The sequence below is a fragment of the Balaenoptera musculus genome, chromosome 9 (genome assembly GCF_009873245.2).
Source record: "Balaenoptera musculus isolate JJ_BM4_2016_0621 chromosome 9, mBalMus1.pri.v3, whole genome shotgun sequence".
In the NCBI taxonomy this organism is placed as follows: domain Eukaryota; kingdom Metazoa; phylum Chordata; class Mammalia; order Artiodactyla; family Balaenopteridae; genus Balaenoptera; species Balaenoptera musculus.
Window position 1 is genome coordinate 66,640,970 of NC_045793.1, and position 10,679 is coordinate 66,651,648.

Below are 10,679 nucleotides of genomic sequence, written 5' to 3' on the forward strand. Positions count from 1 at the left end.
CAACACATATCAGATAAATGCTTGTATCCAGAATGTATTTTTTAAAACCCTCATAACTCAGTAAAAAGGAAACAAAATAATAACAAAAACTGGGCAAGACTTTGAACAGACACTTCACCAAATACGCTATGAGAGTGGCAAAGAAGGACTTGAAAAGATGTTCAACATCAGTAACCATTAGGGAAATGCAAATTAAAACCACAATTAGAGGTGGTGCAGTGGTTAAGAATCCCCCTACAAATGCAGGGGACATGGGTTCGAGCCCTGGTCCAGGAAGATCCCACATGCTGCGGAGCAACTAAGCCCGTGCACCACAACTACTGAGCCTGCGCTGTAGAGCCTGCGAGCCACAACTACTGAGCCCACGCACCACAACTACTGAAGCTTGCATGCCTAGAGCCCATGCTCCGCAACAAGAGAAGCCACCGCAATGAGAAGCCCTCGCGCCGCAAGGAAGAGTAGCTCCCACTCGCCGCAACTAGAGAAAGCCTGCACGCAGCAATGAAGACCCAATGCAGCCAAAAATAAAATAAATAAATAAATGTATTAACAAACAAACAAACAAAAAAACCACTACTCATCTATTAAATGGCTAAAATTAAAAAGAATGACCATACCAAGTGTTGGCAAAGGTGTGGCTCAATGGAAACTCTCTCTCTTTTTTTTTGCAGTGTGGTTCCATTTATATGAAATGTTCAGAATAGGTAGAACCATAGAGACAAAGTAGATTGGGCTACAGGGCCATGACACACACCCACTGACCAGGTACTCCAGAAGCAATTCCAGGCATCCCGCCATCCAGCCAGAACGCAAGCACTGGTCTGAGTGAAGGGTTTGGGGCTGCGAGTCCCAAGACCTGAGGATAGTTCCTTTCTTCACTAGCATTGTGACTGCAGGCAACTCAGCTAGTAGGAATATAAAATGATACAGCCACTTTGGAAAATAGTTTGGCAGCTTCTTAAAACTTTAAACTTAACACCTACCATAGTCATTCTACTTCTAGGTATATACTCCAAAGAAATGCAAGCAACATGTCTTGGAAAAACCTGCACATAAATTTTCACAGCAGCTTTGCTCGTAACAGCCAGAAAATTTAAACTTAAGCCCAAATATCCATCAACAGGTGAACAGACAAATAAATTGTGACATATCCTTATAAGGGAAAACTGCTCAGCAATAAAAAGGGATGGACTATGAGTACTTAACGACAAGACGGATGAATCTCAAAATAAGTAGACTGAATGAAAAAAGCCAGATGAAGAAGAGTACATAATGTTTGATTTCATTAATGTAAAATTCTACAAGATGCAAGCTAATCTACGATGACAGAAAGTATATCAGCGGAAGAGTAGAAAGAATGAGGTTACAAAGGGACACAAAAAAATTTTTGTGGGTGTGAATATGTTCATTATTTTGATCATGGTTTAGGTTTTACAAGTATATTCATATGTCCAAACTTCTAAAATTGTATACTTTAAACATGTACAGTAAATGGTATGCCAGTTATACCCAATAAAACTTTAACAAAAAATTTTTAAAAACCTCCTACATATTCCTTACTTCCCCAAGGAATCTTCATCAGTCTTTTAGTTCCAGATAGATAGCATTGTTTTATACGTACCATCATTCATACACCTTATCATATTTCGTTGTTTTTGTTGATTTACCTATCTATCTCACTAGATTTTAAGCAATATAAAGGGTGATATTATTTTTGATACTGATTTCTTAGAGATAAGACACACCCTCTCCGAAAACACACATTGGTTCTGTTCAAGGTAGAGCAGTGACCTGAATGGACATTGTCCTGTACTGATGCCTGTTGACTGAAGAAAAATGCACAACCTAAAAGCTGCAAGTTATGTTTTATTCGGGGACTTTACTGAGGCCTATAGCCTGGAAGATAGCCATAGCTCTGAGCTATTCAGATAGCTCTGAGGAACTGCTCCAAAGAGGTAAAGGGGGAGCCAGGATATATAGGAGTTTTTGCTGAAAACAAACAAACAAACAAAAACACCCATGTAGTCACACATCAAACGATTAATGCTAATCACAAAAACCGGACATCTCAAGTTAATGATTTTACTGCTTTTCTATGTATGGGAAGATGCGCAAGAGTCTGGGCTCATTGAAATTATTTCTTAGAGATGCATCTGAACTATCTAGGGCCAATATCCTGTTTTTCTCCATCCTGAATTCCCCTCAGGCTGCACCCTCAGGGGCAGCTGCAGTGGCTGATAGCTTGATGGTGGGGCAACATTCTGTGTTTACCGAAATGGCAGGCAACATTTTTTGTCCACATGCTTATGTCTATATACTATTTGTTGTTAAGGCTATCATTATTAATTACTAATGACTGAAATTTGAAGACTAATCTAAAAAGAATTTAACATCTTCACAGTGATACTTAAGAATTTTGAAAAGTTGAAATCAGAAGGTTAAACACATATACTTTGACACATATCTTGTAGATATGCCAGCTCCTATTTGACTCCTCTGACTTCAGTCTAAAACTAACCTGTTCCTCCTGTGCATATCTGTCACTCATGGAAACTCTCAAGAAACTTTGTTAGGAGTTTCATTCTGGGAAACATAAAAGATAATAATGCTAACAGGCCAGGCTGTATCCAGCTGTCGTAATTTAGGAGTCATAGTGGGGAAGAGCTTTAGAAAGCACTGTTTAGGATTGAGAAAAGGAATATTTCCTGCCATATCAGTAAACAGAGGATGTCACAGTCATCAGCAATTGCAGCCACAGCCTACAGTGAGCTCTCAGGGAACTCAGAAGGAAAGAATACCTGCCATCTAGCAGCCGTCAAATTGCAGCCACTCCCCACGGTGAGCCCTGAGGAAACTCAGGATATGAAAACACAGGATACTGGCCTCAGATAGCTGAGGTACATATCAAAGGAATGATTTCAGTGAGCCCAGATTCTTACATCTTCCCAAACATACAAAAGTGCTAAATTCCTTAACTTGACATATCTGGTTTTCTTTAACTAACAATAATCTTTTGAAGTTCAGACTACCTGCCCTTTGTTGCAAAACTCCTATATATACTGGCTGCCCACGCCTGCCCTTCCAACCTCCTTGGAGCAGTTCTCTCAGGGTTACTGAGGCGCTGCCTCCCCAGCTTGAAGTCCTAAAAACTCCTGCCGAATAAAACATAACTCTCAACTTTTAGGTTGTGAGTGTATTTTTTAGTCGACAGGGAGAGAAAACAAGTATAATGAAAATTAAAGGAAAGTTTGGGGTTAGCACAAAAGTCTCAATAGACATTAAGATGAGAGGTAAATGGTATTCTTTTCTCCCTTAGACTAAAGTTTTCTAGTTATATGTAATCAAGAAATCCTAAGAACTCTATTGGTGTTTTATGTTATTTTATGGAACTCTGTTATCTAAAAGAATACATCCTAACCACATATGGCTATTGAGCACCTGAAATGTGGCTACTCAGAATTGAATTGTACAAATTTTTAACTTCATATGAAAAACAGAATTTAAAATAGCTCATTAATTTTTTATCTTTATATTTTTATATTTATGTTGAGATAACAATGTCTAAGATATACTGGATTATTAAAATTAATTTCACCCATTTCTTTTTACTTTATCTAATATGGCTACTAGAACATTTTAAATTACATATATGGCTTGCATTTGTTGCTCAATTATATTTTTGCTGAACAGCACTGTTTATAGAGAATAAACACTTTCATCCAATGCCTGAACTGATAACTGGCATTTCAGAGGAAGAATTTTCATACCTACAGGTTAGTCCTTTTACATTGTAGTCATTCTATTTGAATAAAGGAACAAAAGAAGATTTTAATAGCAAATGTCACTGCATTCTAAAAAAGTTGGGAGGATACTGCTGTGTTTGGGAACACACATAAGTGGGCATTTTGGTTATAAAAAAAGAAGTCTCGGGCTTCCCTGGTGGCGCAGTGGTTGAGAATCTGCCTGCCAATGCAGGGGACACAGGTTCGAGCCCTGGTCTGGGAAGATCCCACATGCCGCGGAGCAACTGGGCCCGTGAGCCACAATTGCTGAGCCTGCGCCTCTGGAGTCTGTGCTCCGCAACAAGAGAGGCCGCGGTAGTGAGAGGCCCGCGCAACGCGATGAAGAGTGGCCCCCGCCTGCCGCAACTAGAGAAAGCCCTCGCACAGAAATGAGGACCCAACACAGCCATAAATAAATAAATTAAAAAAAAAAAAAAAAGTCTCAAGTTTAGTCTTGTAACATAGACGCTGAGATAAAGGTAGAGCCACATGGGCCTGTATAAGTGGAATTTTCCATTTTCATTGCAGCAGCTTGAGAAAAGGGGAGTCTGGGCCCCTGGACTTACAGGAAAGCATTTGGGAAAAATCTCATTGTAGAATCAGAGTGGGCTCCCGGGGAACTGATGGCTGACTGGGCTCAGGAAGAAGGGGGATCACTATAATATGAGTCTTGGCAGAAAATGAACTTTGAACTCTAATAAAAATCAATGTTGTTGCTGTACACCTAAAACTAACACAACATTGTAAATCAACTATACTCCAATAAAAAAAATTTTTTTTAATGCAAAAAACTAAAATCAATGTTGGATATTCAGTTTTAAGTTGTTTGCTTTTTTTTTGTACTTAAACCATTTTATCTGTTATACATACAGCTTTCTGTTTATGCTGACTTATGGTGTGAAAGAAAGGAACTATGTTTAAATGTGTGGCAAAGGGATGCCGAGAGAGCAACAAAGAATCTATAAGTAGTGATAAGACAGCACAAAGTGATCAAGACTTGAGCCAGGAGCAGAGCACAGAAAATAATGACAGTCAACTACCAGCAAAAAGTTGTAAGCCTTCCTTCTCAAAAATCTTTAGAAAAATTGGGGAGTACATGCCCCTGGAAAAGAGGGTTCATATTGTTTTATTTGCCTACTAATGAAAAGGGTGACTTTGGAAGACGGGAGAACTATGGAGACACATTGGGTAATTTATGCATATGGAATCTCTACTCAGATATTTTCAGGTTCCTCATCTACTTTCAATTCCTATTTCAGATTTAATACTTAATGAGAAGGAACAAATTCACTTAATTACAAACTCTAACTAGATTTTTAAAACATCATTTTGAGCTTGGGGGCTACTAGGTGTCAAATTGATAAGATCTCAGTATTTAGGAGCTCCCGTAAGACTTTAAATTTTTAATTAATTTGATTTTTATTAATTCGCTCTTACTTTAAATTTACTGTATTATATTTTGAATATCACTCATATGATTAGGGCATTGATATTTTTTAAATGACAATCCATAAAACAATGAATCTACTTAGACATCTTCCCACCACTCTGCACCTTGTTGATCACTAAGGCAAATTTGAAGAACACTTAAAGCCAGAATCCAGGGTACCAAAGCTATGTCCCACTTCACAAATAAAAATTAAAAACTCATCCCTTTAAATGTTAAACTGCAATTTAAACAATGATAATACTTTTTAAAGAGAGGAAATAGAAAAACTGTAAAAAAAAAAAAAAAAAAGATGACTTTTCAGGGTTTTCTGAAATGTGGAGTCACCTAGCATTGATATGCCACAATTGAATACTGCCTCTATATCTAATTCATAATTACTATTTCCCAAAGCCACTTTTGAAAATGAGAAGAAATTATGGCTAGCAAATATAACACCATTGCTGTAATGACCGAGGTCTAAATACAGCCATCTTTGTCTAATTGGGTTTTTTTTTTGTTTTAAACTTTTTTATTTTTAATACATTTATTTATTTATTTATTTTTGGCTGCATAGGGTCTTCGTTGCTGCACACGGGCTTTCTCTAGTTGCGGTGAGCGGGGGCTACTGTTCGTTGCGGTGCGTGGGCTTCTCACTGCGGTGGCTTCACTTGTTGTGGACCACGGGCTCTAGGTGTGCGGGCTTCAGTAGTTGTTGCACGCGAGCTCAGTAGTTGCGGCGCACGGGCTTAGTTGTTACATGGCATGTGGAGTCTTTAAACAGTTTTTAATCTGGTCCTCATGGACAGACTTCTAGGAAATCCTGTGACCCCTTTGAAAATGTATACAAAATGTTTTTGTGTCCCTTTTTCTTTCCCCTTGGGAGAGGAAGGTTCATATCATATTTCAGATTATTAAAGAGACCTGTGACCTAAAAATAATTTAACAATCACTGCCTTGGAATGTATTTTAAATGAACGCTAATTTGATGAATCCTGTTATCTCTTAAAGAAAACCTATCGTGGGAATTCCCTGGCAGTCCAGTGGTTAGAACTCAGCGCTTTCATTGCCAGGGGACCAGGTTTGATCCTTGGTCAGGGAACTAAGATCCTGCAAGCCCTGCAAGCAATGTGGTATGGCAAAAAACAAAACAAGACAGAACACCTATCATCTCATATGTGAAGTATTAGACTAAGATTTGAAAACACAAAGAGTAGTAAAATTCTTGATCTATTAGGGAAGAATATCTAGAAAAAAAATTAGAAATACCTATGAGCATATTTAAGATCCTACCTCTCTAAGAAACCTAAAAAAAAAAAATTATTCTTGCTGCTTTTAGCATTCTCTTCCATGAAAGCCCATAGCAGTTTTATTCCCGTCACAGTCTCTGATATGAAGTTTAAGAATTATTTTTTATATTAGCATATATCTTTCAGTGTTCATGTATATTAACCTTTTTTAAAAATTAATTAATTATAAATTAATTAATTAATTAATTAATTTATGGCTGCGTTGGGTCTTCGTTGCTGCGCGCAGGCTTTCCCCAGTTGCGTTGAGTGGGGGCTACTCTTCATTGCAGTGCGCGGGCTTCTCATTGCGGTGGCTTCTCTTGTTGCAGAGCACAGGCTCTAGGTGTGCGGGCTTCAGAAGTTGTGGCACACAGGCTCAGTAGTTGTGGCGCATGGGTTTAGCTGCTCCACGGCATGCGGGATCCTCCCAGACCAGGGATCGAACCCGTGTCCCCTGCATTGGCAGGCAGATTCTTAAGCACTGCGCCACCAGGGAAGTCCCTATTTTAACCTTTTTTTCAGACAAAAATCCATTTTTCTAGTTAAACACATACACTTCTGCTATGGTGGTTAATAGTTTAGGCTTTGAAATCAGAATATCTGAGTTCCAGTTCTGCTATTTACTAGCTCTGTGGCCATAAATAAGTCATAGCACCTTGAATCCTCTATTTCCTCTATTAAAAAAAAAAGATGTGGGATAATAGTAGAACCTAATACAAAGTGTTTCTATAAAAGTTAAATGAGGTGGGAATTCCCTGGTGGTCCAATGGTTAGGACTCGGCACTTTCACTGCTGAGGGCACGGATTCAATCCCTGGTCGGGGAACTAAGATACCACAAGCCGAGTGGCACAGCCAAAAAAAAAAAAAGTTAAATGAGGTGATGTAAAGAATGCCTGGTACAATAAATTCATTCATTCAGCATAGTTTTCTCAAACTCCTAAAATTATTCTCATTAGAAATTATGATTAAGACAAAGATCCTACAAAAGATTCAGATGAATTAAAGTCACTAACTAGTTTTAATTATTTTTACTTTTTTCCAGGTTTATTGAGATATAATTGACGTATAACATTGTGTAAGTTTAAGGTGCACAACACGTTGATTTGATACTCATATATTGCAAAACGATACCAACCACAGCATTCATTAGCTAACACCTGCATCATGTCACATAATTACCATTTCTTTTTTGTGGTGAGAACATTTAAGATCTATTCTTTCAAGTATATGATACTGTATTATTAATTATAGTCACTATGCTGTACATTAGATCCCCAGAACTTATTCATCTTGTAACTGGAAGTTTGTACAACATCTCGGTTTTCTCCCACTCCCCAACCCCTGGTAACCACAATCCTAGTCTCTGTTTCTATGAGTCAGCTTTGTAAAATTCCATGTATAATGTGATATAATACAGTATTTTTCTTTCTCTGTCTGACTTACTTCACTTAGCATAACGCCCTCAAATTCCATCCATGTTGCCACAAACAGCAGGATGTCCTTCTTTCTCTTTGGCAAATAATATTCCTGTGTGTTTGTGTGTGTGTGTGTGTGTGTGTGTGTGTGTGTATACATATATATATATACACATATATATGTATACATATATATGTGTATATACATATGTGTATATATATGCCATATATATATATATGCACCACATCTTATTTATTGATTCATCCATTGACACTTAGGTTGTTTAAATATTTTGGCTATTGTGAGCAATGCTACAACGAACATGGGAGTGCAGATATCTCAAGACCCTGTTTTCCTTTCCTTCATATATATACTGAAGAAGTGGGATTGCTGGATCATATGGTAGTTCTAGTTTTAAGGAAACTCCATAATGTTTTCCAGAGTGGCTGAACGAATTTACACTCCCACCACCAGCACAAAAGGATACCCTTTTCTCCACATCCTTGCCAACACTTCCCTGTTGAAGAGGTAGGAAGATGAAGAGAGCCCTCTCAGGCCCTCTGACCTGGTATGAAGTGCCAAGCACCAGATTCCCTTCTGGTGTTTGCATAGGTGGGAGCTTCCCTAGCTGACCCTGGTGAAAAGAGTAGCCTTGAATGATCTTAATTCCAATGGCAAATCTGCTTATATCTTCTAGCTTCCCCTGCTCCCTCTCTAAGCTCATTCTTTGGCTTATCGCTCTCATTTTTTTCCCCCATTCTTTCCCAACCTAAACATTCTATACCCTCTAGATTGACCTGCTGATCATCTCATCAACAAAGAATGTGGATTCTGAGGTTGACACACTTTGACTCAAATTCTAGCTGTGTTGCTCATTATCTGCGTGATGTGGGACACAAGTTGCTTCACCTCACTAAGCCTCAGTTTTATCATCTGTAAAAAGGGGGGAGATTGTACATTTCTCAAAGGGTTGTGGAGCTTCAGTGGGCTCATGTTATGGTTATTTATTGCTGAATAAAAAACCATCCTGGATCTTAGTGGGTTAAAACTGTGAGTTACATCAACAGGGGCATCCTCTATGTTCCACTTGGTGACAGCTGTAGTAGTCACCCAGCTGGAAAGCTGGGTGCTGTCATCATCTGAAGGCCTGCCCACTCATGTGTCTGGAGATCAGTGAGGCCTCAGTTGGGTCAGATAGCCAGAACACCTACATGAGGCATCTCCCTGTGGTTACTTGGCTGCCTTACAAGATGGTGGCTAGGTTCCAAGGATGAGCATCCCGAGAGAGAGAAAGCCAGGTGGAAACACTGCCTTTTATGACCTCACAGGAGGTCAAAGAGGGTGACTTCTGCTGTTTTCTGCTCATCAGGAAGGTCACAAAAATCCACTCAGTTTCAAGGGGAGTAAAAACAGATTCCACTGTTTGAGAGGTCTCAAACTCAAAGCAAACTACTTCTTCTTCTTTTCTAAGCAAACTTCTTTTGAAGCAAATTTTGCAATATGGTTGAGAGCTATTAGGATTTGGGTGATTTACCATTACAGTAGATTAAAGAGAAAACTGGAACATGAGGCAAGGCTAAGTTTTCAAAAGTTAATTAAACATAGAAAAATCATTTAGCTTCAGCATCAATGGTGAATATAACCAGAAATCATTACAGAAGAATTATCACCTATTCAAAGTTATCCTGGGGGCTTCCCTGGTGGCGCAGTGGTTAAGAATCCGCCTGCCAATGCAGGGGACACGGGTTTGAGCACTGGCCGGGGAAGATCCCACATGCCGCGGAGCAACGAAGCCCGTGCGCCACCACTACTGAGCCCGCGTGCCTAGAGCCCGTGCTCCGCAACAACAAGAGAAGCCACCGCAATGAGAAGCCCGCGCACCACACTGAAGAGTAGACCCTGCTCGCTGCAACTAGAGAAAGCTGTGCACAGCAACGAAGAACGAAAGCAGCCAAAAATAAATAAATAAAATAAATAAATTTATTTTAAAAAAACCCAAAGTTATCCTGGACTCTTCAATAAAGCATATGGCCTTCATATCTGATAGCACAGAGACTGAAACAGAACACAGGAAATCATTGTTAACCAAACAACTGCAAGCTTTTCAGAAAATTTTCCTTCCAAAATGTGCTTTAGTGGTGAAAATCAGAGTACAGGGGCAAATGCATCAAGCATTTAATATCTATTTTTAAAAATACTTCATTGTTACATGGGCAATAAGTTTTTCATTAATATTTACTAGGTAACTTAAGGTGTCAGCTCCTGGCTACAACCCATTGAGACTGGCATTATTACCATCTCTGTTTTACAGATAATAAAAGTTAGGAATAAAGAAGGTTAAGTATCTTGTCCACTGTTACACACACTCTATATATCCCAGTCAGGCTGGGCTCATTCTCAGGTAATCTGGCTCTAAAGGCTATATTCCTCACCATGCCACTAAATTGCTTCTTACAGGGATCTTTTTGTAGAAAGACTCACCCCTATGTGAATTCCAGTGATTTGGATAAGGACATGCTGCACAGCCAGAAATTTTAAAGTTAAGTGATAGAGTTAGTTGAGAGAATAATGACTAAGTATTCCCTTGAGAAATAAAAAAATATAATAATACCCTTTTTAAACTGAAAAATAGTACATGTTAAATTATAGAAACATTTGCTAATTTCAAAATGTATAAAGTAGAGAAAATAAAAATAGCCTCAAACTACAAATGACTGTTTATATTTTGTATAGTTCCTTCCATTTATATCTATATGTTCTAAATG